The 13,358-nt window shown below is 44.0% G+C and overlaps 1 long non-coding RNA gene across 2 annotated transcripts; it reads right to left on the minus strand.

Annotated features, from left to right (window-relative positions):
• Positions 1–105: 105 nt before the first annotated feature.
• LOC133108131 (uncharacterized) lies at positions 106–12,471 on the minus strand. Of its 2 annotated transcripts, XR_009704641.1 has the most exons (11): positions 12,328–12,471; positions 9,162–9,272; positions 8,934–8,976; positions 8,620–8,663; positions 6,283–6,322; positions 6,114–6,148; positions 2,089–2,113; positions 1,402–1,463; positions 1,103–1,171; positions 735–797; positions 106–611 (listed from the first exon to the last, which is right to left on the minus strand). It is a non-coding gene; the product is annotated as an uncharacterized LOC133108131 (long non-coding RNA). The 2 variants fall into 2 exon arrangements; XR_009704642.1 differs by lacking the exon at positions 9,162–9,272.
• Positions 12,472–13,358: the final 887 nt, after the last annotated feature.

Here is a 13,358-nt window from a genome sequence, read left to right on the forward strand (position 1 = left end):
CGGCGCTGCTCCGATGCGAAGGGGAACAGCGTCTCCTGTTGGATAACACCTAACTGGGGCTTCTTTTATGATACAGTCAAACTGTAATAAATTGGCTTTGCACCATTCCACCAGTTTTTATTTTATTTTTCAGTTTGGGCTCAATTAAAAGCCTCACGTACAACATGGACATGATAAATATGAAACGCAGCACATACAATTACTGCATGTCTAGAACGTAAACATTACATAACCATAAAACGTGTATACAGTATTGAAACAATGCTGAAGTAAATTTGCTAACAAATGCAAAGGCCTAACGGGCTACGTAATATTTATTGGTTGTATTTAGTTTTCGGGCCTCTGATTAGTCAGAACTCGTATTGTGTTGGGCTCTTTCCACATATTGAGACAGGCACTTAAGCCGTGTCTTACATTGTCACCATTGCATTGGAAAACTCATAAGCAAAGACTGTGGAGTGAATGGCTTCGCAACAGTTGCATAATGTGCCTCATGGTGTGTGGCTAAGCCATTTGTCATAAGCCTCCGTGGCGAACTCGGACCACTCCGTGTGGGAGTAACAGTCAGTTTGAGTTTAATGCGTCAGACACTTCTTCATTTTCTTCTGCCCCTGAAACACACAAATACAGTGTCAAACTGTAAATTGCATTAATTTATTTAGCCTTTCAACCTCGTATGACATTCTTTTTCTCTCCGAAAACGGCTATATGAAAAGTACCAAATTTTATAGCACCTTATATTTTTGTATGTTCTGGATTTGTTCCTAGTTGCAGGACATTTTCATAATCCGAGTTATCTGCCAAAGAATGAAAGGGTAAATAAATACAATCAGTAAATAAATAATATCTTCACAAAGTTCAGTTTGACTAGAACATCTTTAGGCGTGCTTATTTAGTTTGTTGCAGTCATGATTGATCGGAATTGTGGTGCCGGTTTCACAGACACAGATTAGCCTTAGTCCTAAACTAAATTGATTTTTATTCTGAGAATCTCCATTCAAATTTGAATTTAGGCTACGACTGTGGTTTATCTGTGTCTTTTAAACCAGCATCTTATGCATTACTGGGAATATTGAGTCACTGTCTGACTCCTCTACCTTACCTGAGTCCTCCTGGCTGATTTGAGCTTCTGCAGCTGGATACATATTTTCATATATATATGCTTCTGGGTCTGGTAGGGGGCATAAATATTTGCATTGTGAAATTATTTTGGGGTTCAGTTTAAGTTTGGGTAAAACGAAAAAAAATCAGTGGCCTACTCGTGGTAAATTTGCAAGAGTATGTCACAGTTCAGCTAAATACACATACATGCCAGCCTGGAGGAAAGACAGACTAATGACATTTATTCATTAAAGAAACGTACTTGCTTAGTGATGTGGATTCATTAATGGAATGGCTTACCGTCATCTGGATATGAGTGTATTAAAGGCAGATTCTGATAGATTGATTCTGCAATAGGATCCCTGTAAAACAAGATGCACACTTTACTGACTGTGGTTTGATCATGGCCATGTAAATGACTGAGCATACAATGTTCTAGGACATTTTGGCAACAAAGTGAAAAAATGTTCACAACATCCATCCATCCATTATCTTAACCCGCTTATCCTGAACAGGGTCGCAGGGGGGCTGGAGCCTATCCCAGCATACATTGGGTGAAAGGCAGGAATACACCCTGGACAGGTCACCAGTCCATCACAGGGCACACACACCTACAGGCAATTTAGACTCTCCAATCAGCCTAACCTGCATGTCTTTGGACTGTGGGAGGAAACCGGAGTACCCAGAGGAAACCCACGCAAACACGGGGAGAACATGCAAACTCCGCACAGAGAGGCCCCGGCCGACGGGGATTCGAACCCAGGACCTCCTTGCTGTGAGGCGGCAGTGCTACCCACTGCACCATCCATGCCGCCTCTGTTCACAACATGTTTATGGTAATGTTTTTGGCTGTTTTTTTAGCATACACAATGACTACAATACTTTTTATTGAGTTACTTCATTACATTTTAACAGTATTATACAGAAGTGATACACCAGTATCTACACTGAAACATAATTGTAAATTGAATAATCAGAAATACTCACACATATGTTGGTTCATCAGTAATAGCTGCAGGAAACCAGAAAACAAGTTTAAATATTATGTAGCATTATATAAAATCATTGCTTCATCAAAAAATGTTTTTCTGTATTCCATCTTTCCTAAATTAAAACCATGTGAAAGACCTTTAACAATGGCAAGAGAGATAATCGTGAACACAATTACAAACATCACTTACAATTTTCAGAATATGTGAAACATAATATATTGCACATATCTAGGTTTCAAGAATATATGATCACTGGTTACTGCCATTTGACACACGCGTGCGCGCGTACACACACACGGCAACCTTTATCTTCTCAAAGTGAAAATGCGTTCCTCCTACTGTGCCCAATATTCAAATCTGTATTTCTATCCCACAATCACCATTGCTGTACAGATCTTATTGTTGCTACACCGGGGATCGAACCACCGACCTTGCAGATCCCAGTCATGTACCTTAACCACTATGCTACAAACTGTTATATAATTAATATACAGTTGGCTCCAGAATTATTCCATCCATCCATCCATTATCAGCCGCTTATCCGGAGTCGGGTCGCGGTGGCGGTGGGTATTCCAGGCGTCCCTCTCCCCAGCAACGCATTCCAGCTCCTCCTGGGGGATCCCGAGGCGTTCCCAGGCCAGGAGAGATATATAATCTCTCCAGCGGGTTCTGGGTCTACCTCGGGGTCTCTGCCCAGTTGGACGAGCCCGGAAAACCTCCAAAGGGAGGCGCCCGGGAGGCATCCTGATCAGATGCCCGAACCACCTCAATTGGCTCCTTTCGACGTGAAGGAGCAGCGGCTCTACTCCGAGCTCCCTCCGGATGTCCGAGCTCCTCACCCTATCTCTAAGGCTGAGCCCGGCCACCCTACGGAGGAAGCTCATTTTGGCCGCTTGTATACGCGATCTTGTTCTTTCGGTCACTACCCAAAGCTCGTGACCATAGGTGAGGGTTGGGACGTAGATCGACCGGTAAATCGAGAGCTTCACCTTCCGGCTCAGCTTCCTCTTCAACGGTCCAGTGCAACACCCATTACTGCTGACGCTGCACCGATCCACCTGTCGATCTCACGCTCCCTTCTACCCTCACTCGTGAACAAGACCCCGAGATACTTGAACTCCTTCACTTGGGGCAATGACTCGTTCCCAACCCGGAGGGAGCAATCCACCTTTTTCCGGCAGAGAACCATGGCCTCGGACTTGGAGGTGCTGACTCTCATCCCGGCCGCTTCACACTCGGCTGCAAACCGCTCCAGTGCATGCTGAAGGTCACGGTCCGATGAAGCCAGCAGAACCACGTCATCCACAAAAAGCAGAGACGCAATTCTGAGGTCACCAAACCGGACACTCTCCTCACCTCGGCTGCACCTTGAGATCCTGTCCATGAATATCACAAACAGGACCGGTGACAAGGGGCAACCTTGGCGGAGTCCAACACACACTGGAAACGTGCTTGACTTTGTACAGAGGATGCGGACACAGCTCTCACTTTGGTTATACAGGGACCTGATGGCCCCGGTACCCCATACTCCCGCAGTACCCTCCACAGGGTTCCCTGGGGGACACGGTCGAAAGCCTTCTCCAAGTCCACAAAGCACATGTGGACTGGATGGGCAAACTCCCATGACCCCGCCAGCAACCCCGCCAAGGTAAAGAGCTGGTCCACTGTTCCACGACCAGGATGGAAGCCACATTGCTCCTCCTGAATCCGAGGTTCGACCATCGGTCGGAGCCTCCTTTCCAGCACCCTAGAGTAAGCTTTCCCGGGGAGGCTGAGGAGTGTGATACCCCCTTCTTGAAAATGGGGACCACCACCCCGGTCTGCCACTCTGCAGGTACTGTCCCCGACCTCCACGTGAAACTGAAGAGGCGTGTCAGCCAAGACAGCCCAACAATATCCAGAGCCTTCAGCATCTCAGGCCGAATCTCATCCACACCTGGCGACTTGCCGCTGAGGAGCTTTTTGACTACCTCAGCAACTTCCGCCAGGGATATAGGTGCAGACTGCCCCGAGTCTTCGGGCTCTGCCTCTTCCACAGAGGACTTGTTGTTCGGGTTCAGGAGCTCCTCGAAGTGCTCTTTCCACCGCCCGACAACATCCCCAGTCTGGGTCAGCAGTTCTCCTCCCCTGCTGAAAACAGCCTGAGACAAGCCCTGCGGATGGTTTGCCAGAACTTCCTCGACGCCAACCGAAAGTCCTTCTCCATAGCCTCCCCAAACTCCTATACCCGGGTTTTTGCTTCAGCGACTGCCGAAGCGCGGCCATCTGGCCACCCGGTACCTGTCTGCTGCTTCAGGGGACCCCCGGGCCAGCCAAGCCCGAAAGGCCTCCTTCTTCACTTTGACGGCGTCCCTCACCGCTGGTGTCCACCAGCGGGTTCTTGGGTTGCCGCCCCGACAGGCACCGATGACCTTCTGGCCACAGCTCCTGCTTGCCGCCTCTGCAATGGAGGCTTTGAATATGGCCCACTCGGACTCCATGTCCCCAGCCTCTCCCGGGATGCGTGAGAAGGTGGGAGTTGAAGACCTCACGGACGGGGGGCCTCCGTCAGACGTTCCCAGTTCACCCTCACTACACGTTTAGGTTTACCGGGTCTGTCCGGCAGCCTCCCTGGCCACTTGATCCAACTCACCACCTGGTGGTGATCAGTTGACAGCTCTGCTCCTCTCTTCACCCGAGTGTCCAAGACATACGGCCGCAGATCTGATGATATGACCACAAAGTCGATCATTGATCTTTGGCCTAAGGTGCTCTGGTACCAAGTACACTTATGAGCTACCCTATGCTCGAACATGGTGTTTGTTATCGACAATCCATGACCAGCACAGAAGTCCAATAACAAAACACCACTTGGGTTAAGATCGGGCAGGCCATTCCTCCCAATCACCCCCTTCCAGGTTTCTCCGTCATTGCCCACGTGAGCGTTGATAGATAGATAGATAGATAGATAGATAGATAGATAGATATATACTTTATTCATCCCGAGGGAAATTTTAGAATTTTAGTTGAAGTTGCCCAGCAGAACTATGGAGTCTCCAGGTGGCACCCTTTCCAGGATGCCGCCCAGTGACTCCAAGAAGGCCGGATACTCTGAACTGCCGATTGGTGCATAAGCACAAACAACAGTCAGAGCTTTCCCCCCAGCAACACATAGTCGCAGAGAGACGACCCTCTCGTTCCCCGGGTGGAACTCCAACACAGTGGCGCTCAGCCGGTGGCTTGTGAGCATCCCCACACCCGCCCGGCGCCTCTCACCCTGAGAATTATTGGCACCCTTGCTAAATATGCACAAAAGGTACTGTAAATTAACAAATAATACAGTTCTTGACAAACTTAATTTTCCATTTTAATGTGTAAAGTAGTGTGCTTTATTAATGATTCAGATTTTACTATTAGTGGCACCCCTGGCAAATATGTTTTCACTATTATTTCTGTGTGGATTTTAATGTATACTTAGTCATTGTCCTGCTGGGAAATCAAACTATGACCAAGTCTCAGCTTGCTAGCAGAGGCTAGATTTCCTGGTACTTTGTTGATTTAATTGTGTCATTGATCTTACATTGTGTGCCATGTTGATGGTGTGTATGACCAAAATTTTCAATTTTGGTCTCGTTTGACCATAACACCCTTTCGACCATATGAGGTTTTGCAAACTCTCGATGCTTGGTTTTGCATTCATGCTGCCCTTCCAAAGAGTTAGTTGGTATGGAGGTGCCATTTTTTATTTATTATTACTATTTTTTGCAACGTGTCCTGGCAAGTTTGTTAGGGGTGCCAATAATTTTAAAAACATTTGAAAAAAAAATTTGATAGTAATAATTGAAATAAAAGTATAGTTTTCCCATATGTTTGAACATAACGAAATAGATTATGATTTGTGTTTATTCTATGCAGCCTTCTTTCTTCATTTTTATTGCCAATACTTCTGGAGCCCACTGTAGCTATAGCCGATATATATTATGACAGATGAGACTTAAAATGGATAATATTCTTAGTAGCCATGTCCTGACCAGTACTCACCTTCCGCGTTTTTCTGCAAACTAGACCGAGTCTGTCTGTAATAGATACATATTTCATTATAATCGCTTTTATTTTTTAAAAAGTTAAATGACAACAGAAGAGAGGAATATGAACTGATGACCGAACGTGGAAGTGTTTGTTCAGTAAATGGTTAAACGTTTCTACTTACTCTGACATGGGAGGCAGGACTCTTACTCCCCCATAAGACGCTAGAGAGACACGGGGAAAGCATGTTCACTTCGGTCTCAAACTAAAAAGCCTACAATTCACAACTGATTTTGTGGGTGTTATACATTCGTATTTTGTATCTGATAAAAATGTATTAGTGTTTAATCAGATGACATTTGTTTGTGAGTTAATCCCAAAACTGGAAGTGAAAAATGCAACAGCATGTCATGACAACCCACTGATTTCCGTCACATGATGACAACAATAATTTAGCAAATCTGACTCATGTGTTTCTCATTTATATCCACAGAAAATGTTATATCATTCAATTTCTGTTTCTTGTGAGAGATTAACAGGAAAGTCGCCATTAGTCCTTACATTTTATGAGGGCAGAAACCGTAACATTGCAGATGATCACCAGAGGACAATAAACCAGACATAACAATATATGTTATAGATACTTAAGTTACTATTTTGTGGACATATTTTAGATTTTAGTATAATCATGAAAACGGAACCGAGTTACTGGCCACAAGACACGTGCAGCGTCCCTCTATGGTTCAATCGCTCATTGTCTCTGATGGTAAAGCTGTGATGTTATGTATGTAACGACGAGGAAAGATTTCCTTTTTTTAGATGTAGAAGCGCCTCGTCCTCCTCTTTTGTGATGTTCAGTCTTCTTTACAGCGGTATTAAAAAAGAGCCCCGCATGTCTGAAGATTTAAGTAACGTTGCAGTAAACTGGCTAATTGGCTAGCTTCCTGCCTTAATCGGTGATCTGTTAGGCCACCATGAAGTGAGTTCATCCAACAAGACTTAACTATGGGAAATATTACAGTATTTATGCTTTTCTGTTGTTCAGACTACCTCTGCATCAGTGGGTTCAAAATACGGTTCGGCTAAGTTACATTGTGTCCATGCAATAAAATAGTCCCTTAATATTATTTTCATTTAATTCATAAACTTCGTGATATACCGTTGGGCTAGCATGTTGTTTAAAGGCAGATGCTATTAACTTGGAATTTTTATGGAAATATTCATAGGCGACTGCTTTCTCCATTGCACACACGCACCAATTATATATCCTTAGTTTTTTTGAAAGATACCTGTGTTGGCACTTTATTTGGTTATGTGGTCTATATGCGGTTTTATCAGGGCTGGTCCGGCGAACCTTAGGGCCTAAGTTGGTTAATAGAGCTAAATTAATTCACGAGAGAACTGACGTTCGCCTTTTAAAAGTTGTAGTTTTGAATAGGCCTTTACTTTCGTAGTTCTTGTTGGTGGCTAGCTCCTTTAGTTTTAACTTATGCTTTTAACGCATGGTTTGTAACGATTTAATTTAAGGCCTTTACTCTGTTCATAACCGCTGGCTATAGCTGCAAACTTAAGTTTGTCTTGCTTGTCTTGTGTTTTTGTGGAATTGATGTCGGAATGCAAATTTTTTGCTTTCCGTCGCATGTTTGACTAAGGTTAGCAAAATGTTTGGCAACTGTTTCAAGTTTTTGTCAGCTAGCCAGCTAGTTTCTAAGTATGGGCTTGTTTGTGCTGGCTCTAGTAACCAAGGCAGTGAATATGCGATCAGAAACAAAAGCAGTCATTTCCACCATTCAGCCTTTGGAGAGTGCTCCTTACTTGTGTACAATTTACTTAAAGGTACAATAGGTAATTTCGGACTTCTAACGGTCAAAAGAGGAATTGCAGCAAAAAATACGCTCAAACCACAACACTGTTTATCCCACCCCTTCTCTCTGAACGCGCTGAAGTTGAAATGCCATTGGCTGTGGCAACCAATGGCGTTGAACCAATTGTCAGCCAATGAGCTTGGCTGACTCGGCCCAGGACTATAAGCACAGGTAGAGGGTGAGTCAACATGTCAGTGAGCCCTTTTCAATGATAGGAAGGGATTTACAATGGTCTTGTAACAATATTTGAACACAAAAATCTTACCTATTGCACCTTTAAAGTGCACCTTTTCTGTGATAAAACGACGCTACCTGTGGTCAGTGTGGATAGTGACACTGGTAACTGTAAAAAACTTTTTTGTTCCAAATTCAAGCCTAAAGTTGTGATGGACCAGACCACTGTCATTCAGCAGGGCTAGCTTCCAGATTTCTGTCCCTTTCCACTACACGGCAGGTAAAATTTAAGGAAATGAAACCGAAATGGTATACATGCCGAGCCGAACTTGCAAATTGTGGACACATTTGTTTAAATGTGCACTACAACCTTACAATCAGTGATGACTGCAAGTAGCAAAAGAGGCTTAACTTTAATGTTTCAATTTAGAAATTAAGAATGATTTAAAAGAAGAGATTTTCCCCTTTTAAACTCTACTTACCTCTTGGAGATCGCAGAACTCTAAACCTCTCACTTTGGTTTTCGCTGCAAGAAAATGTATTTGCTTTAATGTTTACACTTTTAAAAAATTGAATCTGTTTGCACTGATAAATGCCATTTAAATTCATTTGTCACATGTATGTTTCCAACAACATGGTCAGCTACAGAAACCACATGCTTGGGACTTAAATCTCATGTCAACATTATCCATTTAAACTTCCTCCTTCAATTGACATTCAGAACTGTGCGAAAGGGAATTGAACTCATGACACCGTTATCTGTGAATTGGCAGTAAGAAAGGGGCATTGTACTTACAACATTTGCGGGTCATAAATTTGAGCCTGGTTTTGTTTTATAGCTATAAAAAACAAAACAAAAAGGAACCGAGTTACTTTTGCATGTTTATTTCCGGTACATTTGAATTATCATCCAGTATTGGTGTCCTGTGAGAAAGCTTACTCTGATGTAAAAATGGGCAATAGTTTGATTGTTAATGATACAGCATTTGAAACCACTGAGGCGGCCTCGATCTCCGGTACTCACATTCTTTCTTTCGGCAGCACACGCATACGGCAAACATTGCAGCCAGAGACGTCAAGGACACCATGACCAGCACAAAACCCGATTGGACGAGGACTACAGCCGGAAACATGCCTACCAATCAGAAGGTAAGAGGTGTTCTTTAAACTTTTAAAAATGTCTGGACCGAATGCAGGGAGCACACACAGGTCATAACCTGGGTTATAATTGCACTGCACTGCGACCCCCCTTTAGGTCAACGGTCATGTTGAGGTCATAACTGCAACACGGGGTGAATGGAATATAAAAGACATTGCTTGTCTTTCATCCCATGCTTGAAAATGTAACTCATCACCACAAGCAAAAAGATGTCATAAATCAACAGGAAAAACATAACCTAGTTAACAGACAAATTCCATTGATGTTTGTAAGTCAAAATCTCAGTATAAAAAAGGCAAATACAGTACTGTGGAAAGTTTTAGGCAGGTGTGTAAAGTAAGAATGCTTTCAAAAATAGAAATGTTAATAGTTTATTTTTTTTATCAATTAACAAAGTGGTCGGAAACCAGTGGGACCCAGGTACACCTATCTACTGTGTGGAGAAGTCTGGTCAGAAGTGGTCTTTATGGAAGAATTGCGGCCAAAAAGCCATACCTCCGACTTGGAAACAAGGCCAAGCGACTTAACTATGCACGAAAACACAGGAACTGGGGTGCAGAAAAATGGCAGCAGGTTCTCTGGACTAATGAGTCAAAATGTGAAATATTTGGCTGTAGCAGAAGGCAGTTTGTTCACCGAAGGCCTGGAGAGCGGTACAAGAATGAGTGTCTGCAGGCAACAGTGAAGCATGGTGGAATTGGGGATTTGGTCAGAAATTGTTCTCAATGCTGAGAAGTACAGGCAGATACTTATCCATACTTATACCATCAGAGAGGCATCTGATTGGCCCCAAATTTATTCTGCAGCAGGACAACAACCCCAAACATACAGCCAATGTCATTAAGAACTATCTTCATTGTAAAGAAGAACAAGGAGTCCTGGAAGTGATGGTATGGCCCCCACAGAGCCCCGATCTCAACATTATCAAGTCTGTCTGTGGATTACATGAAGAGCCAGAAGCATTTGAGGCTGCTTAAATCCACAGAAGAACTGTGGCTAGTTCTCCAACATGTTTGGAACAACCTAGTTGCCAAGTTCCTTCAAAAACTGTATGCAAGTATACCTAGAGGAATTGATGCTGTTTTGAATGCAAAGGGTGGTCACACCAAATATTGATTTGATTTAGATTTTTATTTTACAGCATTGTTTTACACAGTACTGTACATATCTGATAAAATGAATAAATAGACCACAGAACTAAATGGTAAATGGCAAAAATGGCAGGCATTTATATAGCGCCTTTATCCAAAGCGCTGTACAATTGATGCTTCTCCGTTCACCCATTCATACACACACTCACACACCGACGGCGATTGGCTGCCATGCAAGGCCTTGACCAGCTCGTCAGGAGCATTTGGGGGTTAGGTGTCTTGCTCAGGGACACTTCGACACCGCCCGGGCGGGGGATCGAGCCGGCAACCCTCTGACTGCTAGACGACTGCTCTTACTGCCTGAGCCATGACGCCCCCTAGAACTAGAATCATAAAGCACTACTCTGGCTCAATGTGTTCAGACCACTGAGTGTAATCTGAGCCAGTTGAAGGGGGATTGACAGAAACATGAATGCAATAGTTGGCCATACCTTCTGCCGTCAGTACTGCATCTGCAAGGATTTCAGTTCCGTCAGGAACACGAGCAGTATGGTTTCTGCTTCCTCAACTTTGTGTGTCTCAATTTATTCTGGTAACCCAGAGAGATTTAGACACGGTCAATCTTCCTTGTTCATAAAATAATCACATCTATACTTACTGGAAACACTTTACAATAAGGTTACCTGAATTGGAATTAAGCCTCGACATGGTTGCCATGAAACATTATTTAATTTTAAAAATGCTTCTTCCTGGGCTTTGCTTTGGGAAGTCCAGTCAATCAGTCAGGCTTTACATTTCATACAAATATGCAAGCCAATGTGCTGTGTATGATCGGTGTCCTCTTCTAATCTAGCATGTTGATCTCTTCAGATCAGTTAGATCATTTTATATAGCGCTTTCCAGTGATGAAGGGGAAACTTGCCTCAACCACCACCAATGTGCAGCACGGCTGCTATTTCCCCCAGAACACTCAGCACACACCACAACTAGAGAGGGAGAGAGTGTTTTTGCCCATTGAATCCGGGACACAAGTTGTATGTTTTAAACACACACTGATTTAAAACAAACACATCACTGGCTTTCTAGGCTGGAGGTGGAGGGATTGTGTGTTTTTAACCCACGGCTGTACTCGAGATGACTGTGGTGTGTGCTTACTCGCACCTTGTGGGGAATGTAATGATCATGAGCTCCACATAAAGCGCGTTATAAAAAAGCCTGTCGTGTGCAGAGTGTCCAGCGACTGCATGGGGGGGACGCACAGGGCTCCACACCTCTGCAGAATAATGGGGAGAGGATCAGTGTCATGGTGAGAAGATCATCTGACCACCAAGATCCCAGCATGTAACGAGGACATGTGTGGAGGCGTGTCCCACAGAACCGCTCGCGATGCTCCACTTCTCCACTGCGAAGGTCCGACGCGCTCACTGTCCAAACGCCCGGGACAGACCGCACCTCCCCGCGGTCCACGGACGTACGCCGTCCGTTCAGTGCTGCGCGGCGGTATTTATATATACATCTGAACTTCCTGGGAAACCATGACCTCGTCGTCCTTTGCCGTGGTAACGATGTTCCTTTTTCCATCATCACCCTGCTCTGCTCCCCCACGCACCTTGTGACAGTATTCACGTTCTATACAGCCGTGCAAAAATGAACCACTTAACATCAACTTCCCAGCTATAAATAAATCCACAGGTGACCATATTCAAAGTCTTCATTATTTTTAGCTTACCTGATTGTTGTTAATAAAAGAAAGCTTCAACTCTGCCCCCAAACTATACCCTTCTCAATACCTATCAAGTCATAACATACTGTTCTTATGGTCTTCAGAAAATCCAATTGTCCTGGAATGTGCCATTCTTTTAGCCTGTAATATTACTTGGTTCCCCCCTCCCCCTTTAGATTTGGTTCATCCCAAACCAGAGAGAGATTCCTGAACTCACCTGCTCACCTCTCCGTGGTCCCCACCCGCCTGTACGGAGCCTGTCGGTGCAGTGATGGGCAGTGCAGACGAGGTGCTGAGCTACACGGAGAGATCGTGTTACTGGGGGGTTCCAGTGCGCTGTTTTCAAAGCAACTGTGGTACATTTTCAGATGGGAACTTCGGCTAAAAAACTTCTAAACTTCCTGTTTCAAACCGAACACGCAACCACTTCCGCGTGCTGGACAGTAGGGCAGGGACACCACAAGGCATACGCAGCACACACACATATACACCCACACACACACTCTCTAACACGCACACTTACATTTTTTTAAAAAGCCAGAGAATCTGGAGCCAGAGAATCTGGGGCTAAGAGAACACTGCCAATTGGCTGATTAGATTATTACACCTACTTACTCAGGTGATCAAGTAAAAATGTCACTAATATTATATAAAACCGGAATATAAGGTATTAAACCAAATTCCACTGTGTTGGTTTCCACTTGAAACTTGTTCTAAAAATGTAGATTTCAACTCTCCAACTTCAACAACCATTATCTACAGACAAATCAATGAATGAATTCAACTGAATGTTGCAGACTTCATTCAAACTGAGGAAAAAGCTCATCCTGGCAGGGCCTGACACCCCATGAATAGCGCTGTATTCTGGGGTCTCTTCAGGTGGCAACATTGTTTTTGATAGTGAGTAAATTAACTTTTTTATCTTCCCTTGTGTGTACAGTGTCAATATATAAAATGGGCGTATTGGTTTTTAAAAATGAAGGGGACAATAGAGGGCACAAATGGAAGTTGGCAAAGGAGAAATTCCTTTCTTCACACAGCGAGTGGTCAATGTGTGGAATAGCTTGCCAGTACATGTAGTGGAGGCAGAAACACTGGGGATTTTCAAGACCAGGCTTGATACGGTGTTAGATTCTATTTAGCTTTTAGGCAAACTAAGCAGCGGGTACACTTAGGGGTAGGAAAAGGTGAGCATTGCTGGGCTGAATGGCCTGTTCCCACCATTACATTACATTATTGGCATTTGGC

This window comes from Conger conger, chromosome 13 (genome assembly GCF_963514075.1).
Source record: "Conger conger chromosome 13, fConCon1.1, whole genome shotgun sequence".
Classification (NCBI taxonomy): domain Eukaryota; kingdom Metazoa; phylum Chordata; class Actinopteri; order Anguilliformes; family Congridae; genus Conger; species Conger conger.